Raw genomic sequence first — 16,442 nt, forward strand, 5'->3', positions numbered from 1 at the left:
AAAATGACAAAAAAAGAAGAAGTTGCCACTAAAAACTTAATAAAGATAACTTTTAACAATGATACTTTAACTATCAAGTATACTTATGTTGTAGGGGAGATGTTAATGTCAGAGCTTCAACTAATCTTTTACTGCACAAATGCATGCACACGTGCGCACACACACAGTAACTTTTCAATATATCAAAAACCTATCAAATGATCTGGATTCTCTTTGTCTCACACACAGTGACCTTTTGAACTTAATTTTACTCCCTCCATATTAGAATCATACACTAAAGAAAGGGTGGGATGTTGTAAACCAATTTTGGGTCAAATACAGACAAGCAAAATCATTAGGTTAAAAATGCTGTTTTAATGTTATTAGAAAATTAACCCAATGTTGGGTTTGTCCTTATTTGACCTGTTGTTGGGTTACAACAACACAGCATTTTAGGTGCACATTTAAATGTTGCAAATACCCATGTCTTTTTATTGAGTATTATCTGTGCAATACTTGTGTTTTCTGTGGGTTTCCTGTATAGATGTCAAAAGAAAGTGACTTGCAAAGTTACAATTTAAAACTATAAACTAACAGACTCTTTTTGTTCCAGGATTTAAGGGCGAAAAAAATAATAAAAAGAACAGCTTCAATATGCAACATTTATTTTTGGATTAAACCATTACAAAATCAGGCCATGATGAATGAGTACAATAAAGCTTGACAAAAGGTGTGCCAAGCTGAATTATCATGTCATTCTTGCAGATGTTTATTTAACATTCGCCTTGCTTCTGGATTAAGATCCTTATTTTCGATGTCCTAAAAAGGAGATAGATTAAATTAGCAAAATCATCTGTTAACAAACCAGTTCATTTTTACATATGCAGTGCTCAGCATAATTGAGTAGACCCCATTTTGAAAATGAATATTTTTTATCCTTTTCTCAGTTATTATATGCAATGTATTTTGGTGCATTTAAACAAAACGGATTTATTTAACAGATATATTTATTAAAATAATATTTTAGTCACTAAACATATTTAGAAATTGAAAGATAAAACAATTAAATTCAAGCAAAATATTGCAAAAAATAATTACAAATTTTAACTAAATGTTTACAAAAAAGAGGAAAAATCAAGAGAAGCAAATATATATATATATATATTTGTATTTAATATTTTTCTATAACATATATATTTGGGTTGTACTAGTTTTTAGACCGTTATCATATCAACCATTATTTTGTTAGATAAGCTCCAGATTTGGCTTCAATACTGACTAATCTAACGCACAATTATAATATTGTATAGCTTCCTATTAAAAATATTTAAAAGATAGATTTGTGAGGGGTGTACTTAAATATACAGTACTGAGCACCGAATGTCTTAACTTACTGCATTGCAGCACATAGCAAGCATTCATTGCTGTATGTTACACCATTGGTTCCACACACAGGTGAATAGTTCATTGGGCATGCTCCAACTGGGTAACCACATTTTGGCTGGTAAAAGAAAAGGAAACTGTAACATTTACACCTCGAGGGAAAAACTGAATTTAAGAAAGCAATTCTATTTACTCACCACCTTTGCTCCATCAGATATGGCCACTGTTTGTTTCAAAAAGGAAAAGAAAAGACTAAAGTTAGTCAATTGATTACAAAAAACATGTAAATAGCGACAAGTAAATATACACACAAAATTATATATACTGTGGTCAAAGTTTTGGAACATCTGGCCATTGTAACTCAATTCACACACACACACACACACATGCATGCACGCACGAGCACACGCACACACACACACACACACACACACACACACACACACACGCACACACACACACACACACACACACACACACACACACACACACACACACACACACACACACACACACATATAACATTTATAAACTATAAATTGACCTTTCCCTGCATTACACTACATTTTTTATGTTTAATTTTGTTGACATTACCATCAAACATTTTTTCTCATTATCAGTGATTTAGCTACATTTTATGTCAAAATTTAACTAATCTATTACTTTATCTAATTTTGGTAAATAATGTTTAAATATTTATTGCCTTGTTTCAATATATATATATATATATATATATATATATATATATATATATATATATATATATATATATATATATATATATATATATATATATAATTGTTTGTGTGTTATGGTGTTTAGTAATTGTGTGAATAGCACTGAGCACCTTCTATGTACAGTTGAAGTCAGAATTATTAGCCCTCCTGAATTATTAGCCCCATCTATTTTTTTCCCCCAATTTCTATTTAACGGAGAGAAGATTTTTTTAAACATAACACATTTCTAAACATAATTCATTCATATTTTCATTTTCTTTTCAGCTTAGTCTCTTTATTAATCTGGGGTTGCCACAGCGGAATGAATGACCAACTTATCCAGCAATTGTTTTACGCAGCGGATGCCCTTCCAGCTGCAACCCATCTCTGGGAAATATCCATGCACACCCATTCACACTCATACACTACGGACAATTTTAGCATACCCAATTCACCTGTACCGCATGTCTTTGGACTGTGGGGAAACCCGGAGCACCCGGAGGAAACCCATGCGAACACAGGGAGAACATGCAAACTCCACACAGAAACACCAACTGACCCAGCCGAGGCTTGAACAAGCGACCTTCTTGCTGTGAGGCAACAGCACTATCTACTGCGCCACTGCGTCGCTTCTAAACATAATACTTTTAATAACTAATTTCTAAAAACTGATTTCTTTTATCTTCGCCATGATGACAGTAAATAATATTTTACTAGAAATTTTTCAAGACACTTCTATACAGCTTAAAGTAATATTAAATAAAAATTAAAAAATAAAACAAAATAAAGTGAAATAAAACAAATAAGACTTTATCCAGAAGAAAAATTTTTATCAGACATACTGTGAAAATTTCCTTGCTCTGTTAAATTTGGGAAATATTTAAAAAAGAAAAAAAAAAATCAAACGGGGGGCTAATAATTCTTACTTAAACTGTATGTTTCTCTGCTTGTGGGAAAAGTTCATCACATAAATGTTGGAACATCGGTTCATCAAATGACTTTCTTATTTCTACATGCTTATGGTTGGGTTTTTGTCTTTTGTTACAAAGCTACGATTTGTGTATAACACTATAAATTAATAACATGGTTGTTTACCTTAAAATGTGTACATTTTTTTTACGGTATACCATTTTTTAACTGAATATCTGGCAACTACTTTTACGATAATTTGAATGGTTTTAAAAAATATATATTTAAATATATAATATAATAATATCATTCATTCATTCATTTTCTTTTCGGCTTAGTCATTTTAATAATCAGGGTTCGCCACAGCGGAATGAACCGCTAACTTATCCAGCATATGTTTTATGCAGCGGATGCCCTCCCAGCTGCAACCCATCACTGGGAAACATCCATACACACTCTTTTACACTCATACACTGGACAATTTAGCTTACCCAATTCACATATAGTGTATGTCTTTGGACCTGTGGGGAAAACCGGGAGCACTGTGCCACCGTGATGCCCATAATACTTTTATTCACACACACACACACACACACGCACGCACGCACGCACGCAAGCACGCACGCACGCACGCACGCACACACACAATATGGGTCTCTTGGTCAAACCATTACTTTAAACTGTGTTAAAGGGTCACAATATGTAATACTTTTCATTTTCATTTGTCATATTAGCACTGGTGAATATCATTTCTGAAGTATGAAGTTTAATGAAAAAAAACCTGAGGATTTTACTCACCCAGCACACAGAGAAGGACAATGACGCCACGTGCAAACATTGTTCCCAGCCTTAGAGTCACCTCACACAACTGATACAATAAAAGTGAACTAAGTAATGAAATGATCAGTATATTTATATAGCAGTCATATCCTGCTCTTACTGAGGGAGTGAGTCCGTCCATCCCACCAATGCACCACATCCTTCACACAGAAAGCAGATTGTTAAACTATACACCATTTAATAAATGTATTTAGTTTGGCTGGTAGCTGTGTGTAATATCAGATGATTCATTTTCGCTGTGCAAAGTTTTCTCATGAGTTATTATACAGTTTAATCTCTCTGATTCACACAAAGCATTCTATTCTTGTAGGACTGCTAAGCTGGGAAAAGGATTTCTTTTCTTTAGAGCTCTCTCAGAGCAAATATGCTCCACAATGTGCATGTTACCTGCATTAATACATTACATTTAAGCAATAAACTTCAATTGTAAAGAAAAACAATTCAGTTAGATTAAAATTAATTTATTTATTTTTTTAAATTGTATTCATATTAAAAATTTAGTTATTAGAATACATTTTTATAAGAATACTACTTTAAATTTTAATGAATTTTCATGTGCTAAATATTTTGTCCTGTGCAGCAGTTAATTTTAGGTCATTAATATTGTAATATTTATTGAATTACATGTTTTATATGAATTATTGAAATATATTTATTGAATTATATGCCCCCATGAATTAATTAAGTACTTGCACTTCAAGGCTCAATATCAATATTAAAGACTTTCTAGAAAACAGTCAATGAGCAAATGAGTTTGATTATACACTGAAAACACAACGTTTGTATATTTATAACCACTTTCGATGAATTTGGGGGGTAACGAGTTACGGGCATTTCATTTTAGGGGTCAGGGGCTGAAAAGTTCAAGTGGTGCTCACTGCAGAGCCACTTGGGTTGAGCTCCAGCAAGGGGGAGCTTGAGCTCCAGCTCCTCCTTCCTTGCACTTCTTCTACGAGTGATGTCACTGGGGGGTTGGGGTTAGGGGTGGGGTGGGGGTACGCATTAAAACAGCTTACAGGAGGAGGAGCGAGAGCTCAAAGCTCCCTATCGCTGGAGCTCAAATGGTTTGGGAACCCCTGCTCTAGAACTCAGGTCACAGAACACCTCTAGTGGATAACAATAGACAACAACACTAGGCCGTAACAACATGTGTATGTTCCTAGTGTTCAGCATAAATGAGAACACCACTTGGTGCATTGAAACAAAATAGTTTTATTAAACAGTTATATCCAAGTGCATCACGGTGGCGCAGTGGGTAGCACAATCGCTTTACAGCAAGAGGGTCGCTGGTTCGAGCCCCGGCTGAAGTCAGTTGGCATTTTTGTGTGGAGTTTGAATGTTCTCTCTGTGTGGTTTGTGTTTTTCCCCAATTCCAAAAACATTGGTATAGGTGAATTGGGGAAGCTAAATAGGCCGTAGTGTATGAGTGTCTATGGATGTTTTCCAGTGATGGGTTGCAGCTGGAAGGGCATCCGCTGTGTAAAACATATCCTGGATAAGTTGGCGGTCATTCCGCTTGTGGCGACCCCAGATTAATAAAGAGATTTATCCGAAAAGAAAATGAATGAGTTATTTCCATTTAAATAAGAGTTTAATCACCAAACATCTTCAGGAATAGAGAGACAATACATTTAAATTCAAATGAGTTATTGCAAAAGAAATTTTAAAAACTACAGATTTTTTATATTTTTATGTTTCTCTTGATTTTTCTTGTTTATTAAGATTTATTTAAAAAGTGTTCCATATCATAATACCTTTGGTGTACTACTTTTTAGACTCTGGTCTTATTTCTATTCTAGTGTATATAGGGCTGCACAATATATCGTTTTATTTTTCCAATATCGGTCAGCCCTAATATACACAACACGTATTTATTGTAAAGCATCCTATAGAAAATATAGATTCAAAAGAGAGATGTGTGAGGGGCGTACTGCTTTATGATGAGCACTGTACATGTAAATACTAATGAATCTAAAATGGCCACATATGAACATATATATAAATGATTGCTAATACAATTAAACATACATATATTTTAATTCTAATAGTTGAAAATATATGTAAATGGCCAAGAGCATGGAGTGACTGTAAAACAGATTGAATTTGCATAGACATTGACATTGCATGACCTAGCATTGACATCAAAACTAACTCTATAAAATTACTAGGATTAATCTTGGTTGACCAAGCTGCAAACAAAAAAAATCTCCATAGTAACTTAAAGGTGCAGTAGGTGATTGTCTTCAGAAACATTTTTTGTTGAGCTGGTTGAAAGTCTCTTCACATTCCAATAGTAACATTCTAAATGTATTTGTATGTATTTTTGTATGTGTTGTCTCCAAGGGTGGTGAGAGCGGGACACACGAGGACCGGGTAGAGAAAGGTGTCCTCCATACCTGCGTAAGCTCACTGTGCACCTCTGGGAAGAAGGAGACGGGGGCTTGAAAGGTTTAACCTTTTTGACCTCCTTGTAACACCCATCTATTAGTCTGGAGGTCAAGCGGGGAATGAGCTATCTCCAGTTCGAACACTGGAAGCAGCCTGGTTAAGCACAGCTAACATGTCCGACTTTTTAAACCGAGACCTCACTGACAACCACGGAGGGCGGCAGTGGGTCTGGATTGTAATCAGTACATGTTAACCCACCTTCCACCCACCGGTGCAGCGATGGACATCTGGTCCCCGGTGTCATGCCCGCCACTCCCACTTGAAGCTTTGACAGAGCGCACTGATGAGGAGTGGGGGGTCCGCGGGTCAGGAGGGGGGAACGGAAATGCTATGTGGAAAAACTTCCACTATGGGGATATCGCCAAAAAGCGTACACAGCTGGCAGCAATAACAATCAGCTGTGGATAAAGATGCCAGCCGTGCGGCGCTAAGTACCTTTTCTAGCTGAAGAGCCGAACTACAGCTGTCAGCAATCCCAATCAGCTGTGGATAAAGATGCAAGCCGTGCGGCGCTAAGTACCTTTTCTAGCTGAAGAGCCGAACTACAGCTGTCAGCTAAGGCGCAATCCCTGTGGCAAAGGAATATAGCATTTCCGTTCCCCCAAAGCATACATAGCAACTATACTGTGGCTGAGTGAAGCACATGGGATCGCCAGTGGGGATCGCGCATAGCCGGCACCTATACCCAGAACTCGGGCTGACCGAGCAGTCATGCCAACAAGGTAATGTGCCAGGCACCCGATTCCTCCGCCAACCCGAGTCAGGTACCGGGGGCCTCGGAGGAACTCCATAGGGCTCGCCAAATGGGGAACTCAACTGGACAAAGTGAAAAAAACACATGTATCTCTGTGTTAGAGAAAAATGCGCAGCTTGTTACAGCACCAAATCAAATTTTCTCATTTACTGGAGTTATCAGCACATGTGAGGAAATCAGCTCCACTTGAAGATTATAAAATCCCATGAAGATTAAGGTGCCGCCCAGCCCACAGCTCTACAGATGTCTTTTAAAGAGGTGCCGCATGCACTCCCGGGGGACACAGCTCACCCTGGCACTGATAAGCGAAGGAGATGACATCCACTATCCAGTGGGCCAACCTCTGCTTGCATACTGCACTTCCCTTCCTCCGACCACTGTAACAGAGCTGCTCAGAGGATCTAAAGTTCTCAGTGCGGTCCACATAAAATCGCAACGCGTGAACGGGACACAGCAAAGAAAGGGCTGGGTCTGCCTCCTCCATGGGCAGCGCTCGCAGGCTTACTACCTGGCCTCTAAAGGGTATGGTAGGAACCTTGGGCACATATCCAGGCCTAGGTCTCAGGATAACGTGAAAATAAGCTGGCCCGAAATCCAGGCATGAATCACTGACCGAAAAAGCCTCCAGGTCCCCGACCCTCTTGATCGATGCCAACGACCATCCGAGAGAATAGAGCACTTCTCTCACTCGAAGCTTGGTAGAAGCACGCTGAGGAGTGGGAGGTCCGCAAGCCCAAGGGTGGTGGAATGACCCCCACTGTAACCCTCAGATCTGAGTGCCAACCGACTCTGCCAACCAGTCATGCAAACTAGTGCTTGTGCCCATCATCCGAGGAACCACCACATCAGAAACGCACGGTCGTAATGACATCTTTAAAAAGATGCGCACGATCATGTTGCTCTTTTAGGAAATTTGCTCTTATACAAACTGCTCTAGGAGAACCGGACCGGAGAACACCCATGGATTGGAGAATGGACCCAGTTCGACCGTCTGCCACTGCGTTGTCGCCCCACTCTGAGACCAGGAGAAAACTGCCCATCGATCCCCGGCAACTTCTCTTGTTCACTCTCTCAATGAAGGAACCAAAGACTCTCTCAGTACCATGAAGCTCTGAAAGCAAAAAGGAACTTAACAACACATGACTGGCATCTTTTTTCACAGCTGTAATTACTGCCAGCTGCGTATGCTGATGCCGCCAATTCATTGGCATTTCATTGGCCTGTTTTATTACTCTTTCAGATGATTGGCTTTCTGGTAAAATCCCCATAGTAAAAGTTTTCAACATAGCATTGGAAATCCCCTCCTGCTGGGGAACTACATAAATACAAGACACTAAAGTATTTTGATACAAAATATTAAGCCATTTTCATCAACCCTATCAAATACAAATTACAAAATACTAATTTGTATTTGAAATACGTTGTAGCAGCTTTCCAATTGCTGATAATGTTGGTAGAGTAAGCAATTTTTGTAAGCGTAAATGTTACAGTCCGTAGGCAAAATAGATACAAATAAAATGTCTTTATTTGTTTTCCAAAACAACTGCATTCTATTATCTGTACTGCACACTACTCTTTAGTATGTACGGTCAAAAACTGTGCTTCCTACCAACACACTTCCTCAGTGCAGTGATGCCACAGTTATATAGTATCATACTGCCACCTAGTGACCAGATGCAATTACAAAATGTATGGCTCCAACATACCGACCCCTTAATTGTTTGTCAAGATGGCATAACAATTACAAATTCATATAATATGGAGCATTACATTTGAATTCAAAATTCAAATATAAATGCACAACCTCTGTTTAGTTTAACACCTGTTTAACTGCTTATCCCATAATTTGCCTATGTTGCTTACAAAAGAAGGCAAAGCTTACTAATTGAACGTTCAAAGATGTTGCATTTGGTTTTAAATTTTATAAAACAAACTAAACCTCTACTGTCTGGATAATTCTCAATCATTCTTCCTAGAACCCATGATCCATGTTGTGCAGTAGAATCTGCAATGATCAAAATGTCTCCAACAGAAAGATTTCTATGTTTCTTGATCAATTTTGACACTTCTGCAACAAGGGTAGGTATTCACGTATATTGGAATATATTGCACTTGTCTCCATCTTCGTTTGCCATATACTGTACATCAGACCTTTCAAATAAATCAAGAGGTAGCGCAGGGTTTCCATTTAAAAGCAAAAGGTGGTAGGTGTGAGAGCTTCCAAATCATTAGGGTGGTGGGAGAGATTAGAAATGGGCTGATCATTTAGAGTTGCTTCAGCTTCACATAAGACACAGTTTGCAGGGTTTCTTTATCCAATGTTTGTTGTCGATGAACAACACACAGACTTTGTTTCACCAGTCGAATTAAACGTTGCCACACTCCTCCAAAATTAAGGCTTGAAGGTGGATTAAATCTTCTGTAACAGGGCTTGTTAAATCTTCTCCTTGCATAGTGCCTCTCTTAGCTCCCATTCAGCACTGAAAAAATTAGTCCCTTTATCAGATCTCATAAGTGAACATGTTCACAACGACAGATAAATCTCAGTAAAGCATTGATAGATGAGTCAGTGTCAAGTGACTATGCCATTTCCAAATGAACAGCACTCCATAGCTTTTCACTGTGCCACGTCCTTTTTTTACTTCTTTTGGGCCCAAATAATCTACCCCTACATTACTAAAAGTTATAAATCAGGAGTGATTCTTTCCACTGGAAGGTCTGCCATCCATTGTTTACCCAGCTTTCCCTCAAAACGTTCTACAAACAGAGTTGGCATTTATTAACCAATACTTACATCGAAGCTTAGAAAGCATTTCATTTCTGCCATTATGACCCAGTTTTAACCCATGAATCACTTGGGTGGGTTCTGTACATCACTTGGCTTCCTTAGAAAACAAGGATCATTTAGCCATCATTTATTATTCAAAAAAGATTTCACATTCAAACCATGAGATGCATCGTCTGCTGGGTTTTCTTTAATGTGGTACATACTTCCACTGTTGAGGATGTGGTTGTGCCTCTTATAAAGGACACTCTATTAGCGAAAAAATGTATGGAACCATTTGTTCTCACTCTTCATGTAATTAAGAACAGTGGCACTATGCTCTAAGACAGAATCCTCCAATGGTAGTTGCAGCATTTTCTTAAACATGATGTCCTTCTTGACAGCCAAGACAGCTGCTGTAAGTTCTAAACAAGGTATGGTCCACAGGTTTCAATTGTGTTACTCTGGACTTACCCATCAAAAAGTCACATGAACCTTGTCTGCACTGTTCAGCATCTTCAGGCAATAAACTGCGCCATACCCAGTCTCACATACATCTACAAAGTGATGTAAACTAGCCTCTATGCACATTGTTCGGCTCTGGTTGTTGCGTCTTCACAGAGAGACGGCTGGGTCACTGTGAGAGAATCTAAAGGTGGGAGAAAACACTATATCCGTTCCAACCTCAAACAAGTTTAGCCCCCTCAGTGATGCACCCACTGAGAAACCTGATGAAAGTGCCCTAGTAATTTGCAACTCCATAGCACGGAACGTGCAAATACAGACACCAGCCACCATAATCAAATATCTGCCGGGAACCAGAGCGTCTGACATCATGTGAAATTTAAAAATGCTGGCTAAATCTAATCTAGTGTTCAGTAAGCTCGTTATCCACGTCGGTGCTAATGATGTTCGGCTACGTCAGTCGGAGATCACTTAAAGTAATGTTAAAGAGGTGTGTGATCTTGCAAAGATGATGTCAGACACCGTGATATGCTCTGGTCCCCTGCCCTCCCCTGAGTTCCGCAGCTGACTCTCATTACTCAATGACTGGATGTCAAAGTGGTGCCCACTGAATAACATTTTGTAGACAATTGGCCAAGTTTTTGGGGTAGACCTGACCTGTTGAAGAGAGATGATCTTCATCCCACCCGAGCTGGGGTAGCTCTTCTCTCTAGTAATCTGGCATATAGATTTGGTGTTGACACTTGACTAACTGGGGCCCAGGGCAGGGAGCAGTCAGATTATCTTAACCAACTGTCTGCTAACCTTCACAGTTTACCTAACTCAGATAATCTACAGCACGTAGAGCCACCTAGATGTAAGAACACTGTGTCTGTGTCTGTTCCCTGAACCTCTAAATATAAAAAACTCCCAAACCCATTCGAAGGTAACAATCTAATTGATGTTTCTCAAATAAAAACGAAAGGTAATCAATAGATAAAATTTGGATTATTGAACATTAGATCAGTCTCCTCTAAAACTCTTTTTGTTAATGATTTGATAAATCATAAAGCTAGATGCGCTTTGTTTAACAGAAACCTGGCTAAAACCAGATGATTACATGATCCTAAACAAGTCTTCACCTGAAGGATATCATTATAAACACAAGCCGCATCTTAAAGGCAAAGGTGGAGGCGTTGACATAATATACACTAATATTTTTAGTGTTACTCAGTGATGTGACTTCAAATATAATTCATTCGCCGCTGAGGCTGCAGCTCTGCACAAGACATTTGGTCAGCGGAGAAATGGAAATGATCGTGCCCAACTGAGTCTGATTTCTCTCAAGGTTTTTTTCTTCACTTTCGCCAATTGATGAAGTTTTTTTTTTCCTCGCCGCTGTCGCCACTAGCTTGCATGGTTCAGGATCTGTAGAGCTGCGCATCGATGAATTTGCTCTTCAGTGTTTGGACTCTCAGTAGTGGACTATTAAACCATATTAAACTGAGCTAAACTGAACTTAAACTCTGAAATTAAACTGACACTGTTTCTATTTACTATGATCTTTTATGTGAAGCTGCTTTGACACAATCTACATTGTAAAGCGCTATACAAATAAAGGTGAATTGAATTAAATTGAATTAATAGTAATGTATATTTCAGTGTGCAATTTAAACAATAAATGTCAATCTAAAATTTATATTGGCAACTGTATATAGGCCTCCAGGGTACCATCCCGACTTTACAAAAGAATTTGTTGATTTCTTATCTGAAATAGTTCTGGCCACATTTAAATTTTAATTGTTGGTGATTTTAATATTCATATAGATAATGAAAAATATGCTTTAAGTCTGGCCTTCTTAGACATATTAGCCTCTGTTGAAGTGAAACAGCATGTCTCAGGGCCTACTCATCGGCATAATCATACCTCATACCATATTCATAAAGACTGTCAGTAACCTACCTGATCTTTCTACTTACCATAATATTCCAGGCAGCCTAGAAGAGCTTGACACTGAAACTACGGATTCTATCCTTTCTAGCATGTTAGACATAGTTGCTCCATTACACTTAAAAAAAAAGATTAGGGAAAAAAAGCTTAAAGAAAGAATCTTAAAGGCTTAAAGAGCCCCTATTATGCATAAAATAGGGTCATATTTTTATTGTAAACTTTACCATCCACACGATTAAGTTAATAATCAGGTACCTTCTCAGCACAGCCCTTGTGTATAATGTCATCAAGAAAAGGTGAAATTCTTGGTTTATTTCCAATTTCTTTTTTAAACCAAACAACCATTGCTTAGCAACACAAAGTTTAGTTGGTAATGTGACATCAGACTTAAATGGCAATCTTAATCTGTAATGTCCATCCTGGAGCATGACTGTACTGTTCATAATACTCATGAGCCAAAGATCTTCTCCTTGACATTTCCTTTTTCTCAACAGTCTTTTCACTGAAATTCTGATTAAACTGGTTGTTAAGCCAGCTACTCCAATCTAACAGCAGAAACTCTGTTAACATTAACAGCAGAATGTCCAAGTTCATTCTTATGGTCACTGTTTCCCTCTACAGTCCCATTGACAACCTATCCAAATATTGGACAGTGAGGCTGATGTTTAGTTGCTGACAGAATGCCTTCCATAATCTTGATGTGAATTGCGGTCCGCGGTCAAATGTAATGTCATCTGGAAACCCATAGAACGAAATACCAAATTTTACAGTTATTCTGCTGTTTTCAAAGCAGATGTTAATTTAGGGAAGGGTATCAGGTGACAGGCCTTGGACAATCTTTCGATGACAGTGAGGATGGTTGTGTTAACCTGAGAGATGGGCAAGTCAGTGACGAAGTCAATAGCGAAATGTGACCAAGGGCGGTTGGGGATGGGTAAGTGCTGTAACAAACCTGCCGGTTGGAGGAGAGAGTGTTTATGTGCATTGCAAAGGGTGCACTTACGGACAAACTGGATGGTGTCTTTCTGCATGTTGGGCCACCAGAAATGGTTTTGGAGTAGTTGTAAAGTGCCATTAATACCAGGATTACCGAACTTAATGCAGTGTGTACTGAGTGTAGAACGTTCTCACTGAGGGACTGTGGAATGAACAATGTGTTGCAGTTGGAAAGGTGGGTTTCTTGGGCTTGAGCTTGAGAAATTTCTGTCATCAGATCCGATTGTACTGGTGCGATAAGTGTCTTCTCTGATAATATGGGTTCATTGGTGGTTTGTTGTCTTTCACGCTCGAATAATCGTGAGAGAGCATCGTTTTTTGAACCAGGCTGATAGGTGACCGTGAAATTAAACTGGTTAAAGAACTGGCTTGCTGTGAATTTAATCTCTTAGCAGATTGAATGTATTCAAGGTTCTTGAGGTCTGTGATCACAGAGAATACCTCTTTAGCTCCCTCTAGCCAATGTCTCCATTCTTCTAGGGCGGCCATTATAGCAAGAAGTTCTCTATTACCTACATTGTAGTTTCTCTCTGCTAAGTTGAGTTTACGTGAAAAAATGCACATGGGTGGAGTTTAGCCGACGAATCATGCCTTTGCGATAATGTCACTCCAACTCCGCTGTCGGAAGCACACAATTCAACTACGAATAATTGTTTTGGGTTAGGAGGACACAAAATGGGTGCTGATGCAAATCTAGATTTGAGATTGTTAAATGCCTGTTTTGCCTCTGGTGTCCATTTCAGGTGTTTCCTCTCTTTTCTAGTCATAGACGTGAGGGACGCAGCTATTGTGCTGAAATTTTTAATAAATCATCAATAGAAGTTGGAAAAGCCCAGAAATCTTTGTAATTCTCTTAAGGTGGTGAGTTGTGGCCAGTTGAGCACAGCATCTACTTTTTGTTCTTCTATCGCAACTCCCTCCGGCCCGATCACATATCATAAATAGGTTACAGGTCTGATTAAACTCCAGAACTCCAAAACTACATTTTTCCAGTTTGGTGTATAGATGATGATCTATGAGATGTTGTAGCACTGCTCGGATGTGTTGAATGTGTTCTTCCTGAGAGTTTGAATAGATCAATATATCGTCTATGCAGACAATCACCCAGCGATTTAACATGTCCCTGAATACATTGTTAACAAACGCTTGAAAATTTGATAGACTATTTGCTAGCCCGAAGGGCATTACAAGATATTCATAGTGCCTGTTACCTGTAGAAAAAGCTGTCTTCCATTTATCCCCCTCCTTTATTCTCACCAGATTGTGTGCACTACGTGGATCAAGCTTGGTGAAGATCTTGGCGGAGCGAAGTTGTTCCAGTGCAAATAGGATGAGCGGAAGTGGATATTTGTATTTCACTGTTATCTCGTTCAAACCCCTGTAAACAAAGCATGGACAGAGGGCTCCATTCTTCTTCTTTACAAAGAAAAAACCTGCAGACGCTGGTGAAGTCGATGGGCAGATGAACCCTTTGTCGACCTCCTCCTCGATATACACTTGCATTGCTTCAGACTCTGGTTGAGACAGTGAGAAGATTCTGCCACAAGGGGGTATAGTGCCTGGTAGGAGATGATTAATCAGTGATTAATACAGCATTGATTTGAAGAGGCGATATGAGTTGTATGCACTCCGTGAAACAGGATTCACTCCATCGGATGATTTCTCCACTCCTCCAGGATATAATGGAATCATGTTGTTGTAACCATGGTAATCCTAGGATTACAGGGTGTGTGGGTGATTCGATGACGTAAAAACGTATTTTTTCAGAGTGTAATGAGCCCGTCTTTAGTGAAAATGGTTGCGTCAGATGATGGACTTCTCCAGTCCCCAAGGGGTCGCCCATCTAACAGTGAGACTGCTAAGGAAGAGTGAGAGAGAGTTAGAGGTATGGCATTACTTTTTACAAAAGTATAATCTATGAAGTTGCACTGGAATCAATCATAGCCTTAGTAATAATTTTCTGTTTTCCAAAAGACAGGATTATGCAAATGTCCAGGCTATGATTATTGATAGACTGTATAGCAGCTGAACTCATGTCTCTAGATGTGTCTGATGGGACAGGCATTTTTAATGTGCCCGGGTTGACCACAGTAAAGACACTAGTTGTGTTAAAATTGCCGATTATGCTCTTCTTGTGTCAGGTGAGTTCGCCCAACTTGTACCAATGCCCATCATCCGGAAATAGGAACCACCGTATCCAGAAACGCATGGTCAGAACAGCATCTAGAAAAAGATGCGTTGCCTGACAGTGTTGATCTTAGGGGAAATCTTCTCTTTTATTGGACTGTTCTTTTAGAAGTACTCATTGAAACACCCAGGGATGGGAGAATCACTGAGCTCATCTGCATCTTCACCCTCACTGGATACATGAAGCTTGATTTCTCTAGATTCAGTTCAGCAGATGTTGTTTCTTCAGTCACGTGAGGCTTCCGAGGTTTGCTCTCCTCCAAGGTGCTGGCTTTAAACTGATTAGATTGGCAGTATCTGTGAGGAGCAAAGGTATGCTTTGTCAATTCATAGGCATTCATTTTCTTACTCTTCAGAGTGATTGGTTATCTGGCTATTCCCGATGTGTCAAGTCACACAACATGAAAGCACCAACCCGAAACTGAATCCAACCTGACGGAATCACTAGACTGAACATCACGCTGCAGACAAACAACATATTATCTACCAATTTAGAAAACTGTAAAGGGATCTTCTTGCATTTTAAAGATGTGTTTTGAGGCCTGGCAAATCTGCGTTTGACTGACAAGGTCGGTAAAAAACCTCCATCTCATGTAGCCTAGTCAACTGTGCATGTGCACAGAGTCACTGTGCTGCAAGGGCCCTGAGTTTGAATCCCGACTTGTACAAATACTCTTAAACTATGACTTGATGTATTTTAATAATGTCACTTTTTTATGGCCAAACAAGACATATTTGATCCACAAAGTGTTCATTGGGATGTCAGACCAATGTTAAAACAAAACACATTACAAGAACAGAGCATTTAAAAACGAATGTCTATAGCTGCATCATCCTGGATTCAAAGCCATTATCTCAGCATGCTATTCTGGAACTCTCACCACTCTCACTAAATCACTTAAAGCTCAATTCTATAAACATGTAGTTTAATACCTCGATTTGCTTAACTGTTTCTTTGCTGAAGCTGTTCCAGGGCAATACATAAAAAACGACCACTAGGTGTCACTGTAGAGACAGGTTTAGAAACATTTTGAAGCTTCGACACATTTGCTTTGACTGTTTCAGTGTTTC

The 16,442-nt window shown here is 39.0% G+C and overlaps 1 long non-coding RNA gene across 1 annotated transcript; it reads right to left on the bottom strand.

The window, feature by feature from the left end:
• Positions 1-627: 627 nt before the first annotated feature.
• Positions 628-3,870, bottom strand: LOC130241222 (uncharacterized). Its single transcript, XR_008838838.1, has 4 exons — positions 3,786-3,870; positions 1,560-1,585; positions 1,374-1,480; positions 628-798 (listed from the first exon to the last, which is right to left on the bottom strand). It is a non-coding gene; the product is annotated as an uncharacterized LOC130241222 (long non-coding RNA).
• Positions 3,871-16,442: the final 12,572 nt, after the last annotated feature.

Source organism: Danio aesculapii, chromosome 14, assembly GCF_903798145.1.
Source record: "Danio aesculapii chromosome 14, fDanAes4.1, whole genome shotgun sequence".
Classification (NCBI taxonomy): domain Eukaryota; kingdom Metazoa; phylum Chordata; class Actinopteri; order Cypriniformes; family Danionidae; genus Danio; species Danio aesculapii.